Source organism: Haliotis cracherodii, unplaced genomic scaffold, assembly GCF_022045235.1.
Source record: "Haliotis cracherodii isolate W230 unplaced genomic scaffold, xgHalCrac1.p SCAF_14, whole genome shotgun sequence".
In the NCBI taxonomy this organism is placed as follows: Eukaryota; Metazoa; Mollusca; class Gastropoda; order Lepetellida; family Haliotidae; genus Haliotis; species Haliotis cracherodii.
In genome coordinates, this window is record NW_027266269.1 from 20,212,761 (window position 1) to 20,223,461 (window position 10,701).

General features: G+C 39.0%; 1 pseudogene; it reads left to right on the forward strand.

The window, feature by feature from the left end:
• The window catches only part of LOC139460268 (uncharacterized), a 152,346-nt pseudogene extending 147,526 nt beyond the window's left edge, over positions 1-4,820 (forward strand).
• Positions 4,821-10,701: the final 5,881 nt, after the last annotated feature.

Consider the following 10,701-nt stretch of genomic DNA (forward strand, 5'->3'; position numbering starts at 1 on the left):
TCCCATATTAATTAGTCATCAAAAAGATGAACACACCGTACCTTACATTGCTTGTTTCCGCAGTCACTCAAAGCGATGCAGCAGGACGTAGATGATGATGCAGTGTCTGCAGCTCAACTCCCGGAAAACAGAAGCAAAAACAGGAATCAAGACATTGTACCAGGTGAAGTCAGTATCAGAATACTTCTACGTGTTGACATTGTATGAGTCAACGAGTCGATGTTAACATTCTGTCCCTTCTGCAATCTGTTTGAAGGATCAAAGTACTGTCATAAGGACGAATTGGAAATTGTGTCGGTCAATGGGCATTCCATCCACCCACATTTACATTAAGATATTTTTACGTACTATTAGTTAATATTATTTCTAAATAACACGAACCTTGTTCAAAATTTGAATCCACAAGATTGTACATGCAATCGTCATACAAGATTATTAATGTTTAGAAATAACAAACAAAGATATGCAATTCCAATTTCTGAAACAAAATAACACTGCCTAATCACTGTGACTGCATCAGATGAATATAACATTATTACACCTTAGGTTAGACTAACTCCATCCTCAAAGCACGAGGACCAAGATTAAACTGACTAAGACGTCTCCATTTTAACGAGAGAGCCATGAGTATATATGTTCGTTCTTGCGTCGTAATCTATGTTTAGTTAGTCTGATATATACTACCACACTATCTGTGTTCAGTTTAGGGAACACCCAAGATTACTAACCTTATCTTCTTTATGAAATAACAATCGCATTATTCTTTCAGCGAACAATGTACGACCCTATCTTTCCACTCCCGTGCCAGGCCATAATGACTACATCAACGCAGTAGTGCTTCCAGTAAGTTGACTGCTGTCTTCTTTGCATCAGTAGTAATCAAGATATATCACATGGTATTAGTGTTCACATGCAGTGATCTGTTTCAGTATTCATATTAATATTAAAATCCTTTGCCACTGTTTGTTCCATGCATGATAACGATGATCATTGTTTGATTTGTTTTGACTCCAGTCTGCCACGCGTGCCCAAGGTATAATAGCAACCCAGACACCAGTGACACCGACTGTTCTTGACTTTTGGAGACTGGTGTATGATCACGACTGTTTCAACATTGTCTGTCTCGAAGACGATAAGGTTGGTATCGCACACAAGGATTTACTCCGCTTTTGTAAACATAGTGTTCGGCAGTGACATCAAACATAGGCATCAGCTCGTCACACTACACTGCAGAAGAAGTAGTCAACAGACACCGTTTTAGATGGCATGAGAGCCTAACAACACCCTTGCAGAAAGCCTAATAAAATGTGCAGTCAATAGTTTGCGAGCATTTCAGATCATTTTTGATTAATGTACCATCCGCCGCTCCCTGATTTTTTTCCCTTATTCAAAATATGCACATTTGAAGTAAACAAGCGTAGCCTATACTATTTTGCAGTTCTTTCATGTCCTATTAGAATTAATGATAATCTCAGATGCGTATATTTTCGTATTCATCTCATAGTTAACCTTTCAGAAACTGTATCCCTTGATGGATCAAGTGTTGGAGATTGGACCTTTCCGAGTCACACACAGCACAGAGGACACTACAAGAGACATCTTTACCATCGTTCAAATAACAGTAACACTGAATGAAGAGGTGCGACATCATTCACCAGTCGTCAAATCATATTGTGCCATATGAAAGCACATACTATTTAAGATGATATGATTACATCATATCAGATCATATCATGTATCAGGAAGTATGTGAGTGTATGTAGTCAGCAATCTTCTAGTGATGTCACGGTGTGCTGTAGATAATCGAGGCTGTCTCAGACATACCCCTGACTAAAAACATGGCCGACGCACAATCTCATTTAAACCAGATTGGGTGGCCAAGTTCTATCATTTGGCTGCTTGAAATTGGTGTCACATTTTGGGCGTGTGTTGGTCCAATCTCATTCAATCAGATCTTAGTTTTCGCTTCTGCTGAAGTAAGGTCTGAAGACATTTTTGACCGACCAGTGGAATGATTGACAAGAGACGACATTAGACAATCTGAAAGGCAACTTTCTCATGCTTTGCGGCTTTAGTTTCAAAATGGCGGCTATGTTTTGAAACTTGTTTTGACAAATTCTCAATTGGTTGGTTGGTTTGTTGTTTAACGCCGCACTCAGCAATATTCCAGCTATATGACGGCGGTCTGTAAATAATCGAGTCTGGACCAGACAATCCAGTGATTGATATCATGAGCATCGATCCACGCAATTGGGATTGATGACCGTTCATCAACCAAGTCAGCGAGCCTGACCACCCGATCCCGTTAGTCGCTTTTTACGACAAGCATAGTCACCTTTTACGGCAAGCATGGGTTGCTGAACACCTATTCTACCCGGGATCTTCACGGGTCAAATTCTAATCGAGATTTTTAAATTCTCAATCAAAAATCTCGATTAACAATTTGAAAACGGAACGAACGAACATTCTAGAATGAGTCGTAGATTACCTAGATTGTCTGGATTCAGAAGCAAAACCCGTAACTGTCGTTTGGAATACCCAGTGTTAAATCTTTGGAGCATGCATGATCAGAAATCCTATTCCGACTGTCTTTTTCACGATCTTGTAGGCGACGCTCTGATTGGTCAGTAAAAGGTCTTTCTGTCGTGATCCTTAATGAGATGTCCTCAGATCTTTGTTTAGTGGAAGCGAGATCTAAGATCTGGTTATAATGAGATGGGATCAACACACCAAACCCAATAGGAGTGCCACCAATCTGCCAGTTCATAGAGCATTGCTACACAGTCTCCATTAAGTTTGTTTCTTTGTGCTGGAGTAGGTGTCTGGGGACAGGGGTATACATGTACTACGATCTATCACTTTACATCGTGCACATTATATCAAACTTTTGATCAGACGTAAAGACTGAAGCCACGAGAATGCTACTTACAACAATATCAAGTTCCCTGTAATGTGTATGGTTTCCAGATCGATTCAAGTCGCCTGATCACAGTGTACAAGATGAAATCCCGCATCCCTGGGAGCACGGAAGCTATGCTGGAGTTCGTGAATGAGATCGACACTAAGGGTACTTCCGAAGAACACAAGATACTTGTGCATTGTCCGTGAGTACAGATTCTGTTCTAAAGAACATGAATATACCACAGCATTTGTAAGGATAGTTCAAGACAAAATAACCACACTCTTTGTTCCATCCTATCCCCTTGGTCTCGCTACAGTGACGGTGCCCGACTCAGTGGAGTGTTCTGCAGCGTCCTCAACATCATCAGCAGACTCAGACTGGACAAAGAAGTGGATATCTACCTGACCATCCGGGAACTTCAGTGTATCAGACCCCAGTTTATCCAGTCGTATGTGAGCAAATAATACTGCTTCACCGTTGTGCTTTATCCAACACCCATTGTGACCTCCCAGAAACAGAACGTTGTTGTCGCTGTTATACTGATTTACTTATGAAAACTATTGTTGTTTTGCGTTAAAAACACGTATGATTACGAAAAATCCTTTCACATATTTCGTCAGTGAAACACAGGATCAATTTGATTTGAACTACAGGGTGTGACTGCAGTACCCTATTCTTGCCTGTAGTCATATTTACAGTATATTCAAACTGCAGTGAACAAATCTATAAGTATGCATATGAAACGCATAACATGAGCTCGTTGCTAATTATAGCATTATTATATTTCAGAGCTCTTATTTCATTCCCCAAAATTGGCATAGGATAGGATAGCGTCGGTGTTGCGCGCCCTGTTAAATTAATTAAAGTACATATATACGTTATCTGTTCAGTTCACCATCACTTCTGGATCAGCAGACACCAACATGTAATATATCTAGTTGTTATATTCTGTTGTTTTAGGATCAGTACAAGTTCTGTTACGACATGGTGAAGGAATACCACAGAGCTTCCAGTGTCTACGCAAACATGTAACGCGGATGGGTCGACATGGATCTTAACCTTATTGTTGGGAGACTTTTTATGTCTCAGGTGCTATTTAGTCAGTTCTTTATCTCAAGATATTTATATTATTGACATGATTACAGAAATGCATGTGTTCTCAGCTGTGCAACTGTTAAAATATACATCTTTATCATGCACCTGCAGACAGACACGGACGTATTTCAGATGGGTGTAGTATTTCCTGATCACTCAATTGCAGTGAAGGGGGTCAATGTTATTTAAGGCTGCTTAACAAAATTCACGATATATCACTAGGCCCTGTACATGACCGAATCTGAACCAGACAAACCATTGACAATAGACACAAGCAATGATCCGAGATATCATGGAACTAGGACACGCAATCAACCACGTTACCGATGTTGCCTGGGTCAAACAACACAGGCAAACAAAATGGAACAATGTAACTATCACATGCAATATAAGAAACCTTTGCATGTTACATACGACAGTATGACACAGCCAAGTTGTAAACTACTGGTGTTATGTTTAACTATATGGCACGGACAAAATCATACAGAAACGCCCAACACAGATATGTTATTCAACAATTTACCTTCACAGGCATTTTATAAAGGAACACACTGCATCCTAAATACACGTCAATTTTTGGTATAATTATTAAAGGTGAGTGAGGTTAAATGGAGTTTAAATAAGGATTATTGTACTTATATATCGACGTGCATGAACGTATGTGTATGTGGCTGCTTGTACTAGTCAAGACCAAGGCCGATTTTATTAGTGCTAGCCTACTGAGATACCATTCTGCAATTTAACATGAGTACCCCACGGAGACACAGGAAACTGACTCCGAGCCGACCAGTCCATGTGAATATACTTGTGGTAAGCGGCGACTAACGGAATCGGGTGGTCAGGCTCGCTGACTTGGTTGATGTCATCGATCCCAATTGCGTGGATCGATGCTCATGATGTCAATCACTGGATTGTCTGGACAAATCGCCATCATATAGCTGGAATATTGCTGAGAGCGGCTTTAAACAACAAACAACAACTTTAGCCCCTCAATGCCGAGGGTCAGGCAGGGTAACAACAAGTACCATCTTTAAACATCTTTTGGTATTAAGCGGCTGGACCTTCCGATCGCGTGGTGGATGCTCTACCACTGGACCATGGGGGCGATCGATAAGTCTATATACTATTACTTGTTTCATCATATTGACAGATGTTATATTGTAGAGCAAATCTGTACAGTTTAAACTGTCAGCCAAGTGCATTCTAGAAACGTTAACGTTTTATGTCTTTTAACAATAACCTAGGAAATGTTATGACACATAGATTACCCATGCAATTCTGGTGTCACAGTCTGTAAGATCATCATATTGACAGAGGTTATATTGTAGAGCAAATCTTTACGGTTTAAATTTCCTGGGTTATTGTTAAAAGACATAAAATGTTAACGTTTCTAGAATGCACTTGCCTGACAATGTTATCATACATAGATTAACCCATGCAATTCTGGTATCACAGTATGTAAGAGACACTTGTTATAATAGAGAGCAATGTCATGTTATCTCACATAAATCTAATTTATCCTATTAACTGAGAATCGAAATTGCAAATTGAAAAGATACTATGATCTTTATCCAATATGTCTGAAAATTCATTGGCATATTTGACATTCTGAATGGCGATTGATTCGTTTTCAGACCATTTAGATATCTATTGATTACGTTCCACGTCCGACGAGTGTTTGTGTCGACAGTAGGAACTGCTCATTGTTCTAATGTCTATCACAAATACGGTGTCTACACATGACCAGTTTCATAAAGTTTTTATCGTACACCTTATGCACATTTAACATGTTATAAACCACACTTACAATTGATCAAACATATATTCGTAAAGCATGTTGTTTTCAATGGAACATTATTCTTTCGTAACTACAGTTCCATTTTCTTTCAATGTTTCATAGCAAAAGTGTTCATTCCAAGTAGTTATTTTCTTGTTATACAATTATGCTCATTTAAGCAAACAGACACGTTCATCTTTATCTTGTGAACAATGTATCAGCTTTTAGTTGTGCTATTTAAATAAATGACCATTTCATTTGTCATTGTATTATTGTTCCTTGCTATGTAAGGAAAGGATTTCATGACATGAAAACATGTCCGTTTTGTGGTAAATATTTTACTCCAGATACAACATGTCATATGTATATTTAAATGTAGATAGATAGATAGATAGATAGATAGATAGATAGATAGATAGATAGATAGATGAGAGAGATACATTGAGAGGGAGTTATGAAGAGAAAGATATATTTACATATAAATATACCCTTCAAAAAAGAAACACTAAGCCAGATTAGTGCGAGGTAGGAAAATACATTTATACGAACCGTACAAGGTATTGAGCCATAATGTTGTGAGAACACTTGGTGATTGTAGTCATTTCACTTATCGGTACATCGAAAAACTCAATCAATAATGCTTATGTCTCACTTTGGAATCGATAGTGGCCTGGCAGCGCCTGGCCATGGAAGAGACGAGTATGCGAATCACATCCTGGGAAATGGTAGCCCACTCGGCCTGCAACGCAAAAGCCAACAGCTGCAACGTCTGGGTTGTGGTTGACGTCGGCGTATCACAGACATATTTAAAACTAGTATGTGACGATAAAATGATTTTACTATACATAACAAAACATGATAAAAACGGGCTAGAGATCGTCAGCAACCTATGATAGGCCACCATACTGGAGACCGTGGGGACTTACAATACTTCTGCTATCCAGCATGATTTACACCAAGCCTTCAGCCGCTGGTGTTTATAGTCAATTGTAGCTATCAATTAAAACTAATAAATATACTACAATTTAAAATGGTGTAGACCCAAATGTACTTTGAATGTTGTTGAACTTATATACTCTTTCAGAGGGACAATAATTTTACAGTACTTTAACCCCCTTAAAGAATACAGTCACAAACAATCTCATTTTGCAATCTACCAATTTTTAAAATGACATATAGACAATTTCAAAACATATTAATCAAAATTTTTCAATTAATTCAATTTCCTTAAAAAAAATTAATTGATTAAATGAGAACGTATACCATTAAAAAGATCCTTGATAGTTGATGATTTGAAATATTTATCCCTAGTGATGGCAATATCAATACAGAACATGCTTTACCGTGATTCTCTCACCACAAGGGATACAAAATGGAGAATCCTCACCTTTTAATAAATACTCATGTGTATATCTGTTGTGGCCAATACGAAATCGGCGCTAATTTTAATGAGATTGATGCTTTACCGTGATTCTCTCATCACAAGGGATACAAAATGGAGGATCACACCATCTGTTGTGGCCAATACGACATCGTCGCATAATGACTTCTTCAAATCTGGACTGATTGGTTGATTTGTTGTTTAACGCCGCACTCAGCAATATTCCGGGTATGTGAGGGCGGTCTGTAAATAATCGAGTCTGGACCAGACAATCCAGTGATTGATATCATGAACCTCGATTCACGTAAATTGGGATCACTGACATGCATCAACCAAGTCAGCGAGCCTGAACAGCCGATCCCGTTAGTTGCCTCTTACGACAAGAATAGTCGCCTTTAACGGCAAAAATGGGTTCCTGAAGACCTATTCTTCACGGGTCACAGAATTAATCTTGCACATTATCCACCGCAGATCGGTGGATCTACAGACGTGGTTCCAATTGAAATCCTCTACAGTCACTGTTTTGGGATGCGGCAATGCATTGGGTCTGAAGATTCCACTATTTTCATTTTCCCTGCTGCACGCATGCGCAATGATATCTTAGCTGGATCGACAGTTGGAACATGTGGAACTCTTAGCGAGTCAGGATGGTCCAATACCAAAATATTTCAAAGATAATTAATAGGCCATTTTGTGAAGTATGCCAAAGTCGGAAGTGACAAGAAAACTCTGCAGCTATATGATGGCCACGGGTCTCACATCACATCTCTGTTCGCCAACCGATTGATGTTAAGTGCTTTGGGCCTTTCACCAAGATTTTGAGTTCTGGATGTAGGAAGTGGCAGCGGTCAAATTCTGGAACAGTTAACAGATATAGCGTCTGTTCCTTGGAGTGTAAGGCAAACAAGATTTCTCTGTCGGCAAAGTGCTTTCAGGAAATGACGCCTTCTACGTTTGCCAATTATCAGGTGAAAAAAAGCATAAGAAACGTCAAATAAACATGTCCTTCCAGATCCCGACATCGTTGAACAGCCATCAGATTAAAATTATTTTGAAGATCATCTACGTTTTGTTACTATCAAGAAATCGAAGCCAAGACGTTCAATCCATGTTGGTGAACAAGCAATCACTGAACCTGATGTTTCATCTCAAAACACGACTTGCCTCAACCAGATGACAGATAAGACGACTGACAAGTCTACATAAGACAAGGCTGAGCAGGGCAATATCTGGAAATCTGATACACGTCCCACTGTTGTGTCGCCCAAACAACCTGGATCATTTGGGATTGATAAGCTCTTTATATCAAGCGACGATCAATCATTTTCTGAATCTATCGACGATGTTTACGTCAAGTGTTGAGGGTGTGGAAAGTTTCAACCAGATGAACCGAGGCGATGTCCACATGTTGAGTTCGCTAACTGGGGACAGTGCATGTCTGGGTTTGGTTTGGTTTGTTGTTTTACGCCGAACTCAGCAATATTCCAGCATGTCTGGGAATTGTGAACACTGGGTGTATCTGACATACTGTTGTGACGTCTTCTTTCTTCGCCGACGTGATCTTTTTCTGTCCGTGTCATGGTCTGCCTTGCAGACACCAAGAAGAATAAGGATGTTCGTGATGATCATGATCCTAAACTGTAGTTGGTTTGTTGTTTAACGCCGCACTCAGCTATATTCCAGCTATATGACGGCTGTCTGTAAATAATCGAATCTGGACCAGACAATCCAGTGATTAATATCATTAGTCAGATACTGTATTTGCATACAAAAGTGTGTGTTGCCTGGCGCGGTACTTCAGTACTAAGGCCATGCGACGGCGGCCTGTAAACAAATCCGATGAACCAGAATTCCACTGACACGACAATGATCTTGTAAAAACTGATAAAAACGATATGTTGATAAGAAATCTCTGACAAAAGCAGAATCGATTCCGACTTTATCAAGAGTGATTTATGAATCTCTATGAAATAATGATGACACCAGGTGTTCACGAAAATGTATAATTTTGTTGTGAAAATTATTTTTCCTAGATATATTTAGTCAATTTTAGAGAGAAAATTCATAATAATTGTATAAAGTTTTTAAATGTCCAGATGGAAGTGCTGAAATCACGCTCTCCGTAATCAGCTTCCGAAAGGAGCAGCAGGTTAGGTTTCTAAAGTGTTGACAACTGTTTTCATTGTTTGATAGGTTGGCCGCGTTTGTCTTTTGGAGCCGTTATGCATATAACGTTCCTGCTATTAATCCTACAAAATAACAACAAAGCATACATTGTTGAATGAAACTACCTTTGATCGTGATATTGTGAATAATTAGAATAACAATTAATAATCGGTAAATAGCGTTATATTACTATCATCCTGTTTGGGTAATAACCCACCAGCCGCCCTCGGTCCCATTCCACACAATAAATGCCTTTCGGGAATTAATCCTTGATTACACAACTGAAGGCATCTTCAGTGTTATTACTAATAAGGCAAAAGATGGCATTAGTCATGGACACGCAAATGGATGACCAGTCGAGACATGATGCATTAAAAATACCGAGACGGAATCAGGCAGACTGGGCGTCTCCCCGATCGTTATGATTGTTGAAACTGCGCAGCGCGTCAAACACCGGGAACCCTTTTTAACCACAGTTCGGAGAATCCCCTCACTGGCGATTTTTCGTTTGGGGACGATTTCGCCTGTCGTTTTAATCGTCTGTTTTACGCTATTTTCGTTGTGTTAATTTAAGTTTGGTCAAGCACGGCGCCATAGACAACTTGACTACTCAAGCTACCTGACTGTGAATTGAAAATGCACTAATGTCGACTTAAACTGACGCAAAATTGACGCATTTCAAATGGTTCATGATTTGATGACGTTTTCCACGAACGGCATCACTGAATTTTATTGATTTTTCATATATCATTATTTTACCGCTCTTTTGCCCTTTACGCCGTTTCGTAGGATAATTGAGACAAATACAAATATTTAATAGAAATTAATTACAATCTTGTTCTTCTCGGGCGTTTTACATGTATTATGAATAGATGAGTGTCAATAATAAAAGTAGTTAAAAGTCAAATAGAATGGCAGTTGTTTAACAAAAGCGTTTTTTACGTTGTTAGTGTGTAAGGAAAGTTGCAAAAGTGTTGACAAGGAAGTAAGATAAATGCTATTTACAGGAGTATTAAACACACCTAAACAAATCAATTGATTTCTACCACACAGAACAGAAGCTTTTCATCATTGTGTCTGTGTCCTCAACTCGAACTTGTTTAACATCCCTGACTGCATGAACCAGGATGTTTAGGTCAACAACAGCATACAACATAGTCTATGTAGTGTTATGAAGTGAAGATCTAGGCCACTTAACATGAAGGAACTTAGCAGTAACAACATTAATATTTTTTACTTGTGAACTCATTGTATCCAGACAAACAAAAATCTATCAGTGAGATCATCTGTTGCATTCAGATGGAGCTTACTGTCCCAGTTGACCCGTGAAGATTCCGGGATAGAATAGGTCTTCAACAACTCATGCTTGCCGTAAAAGGC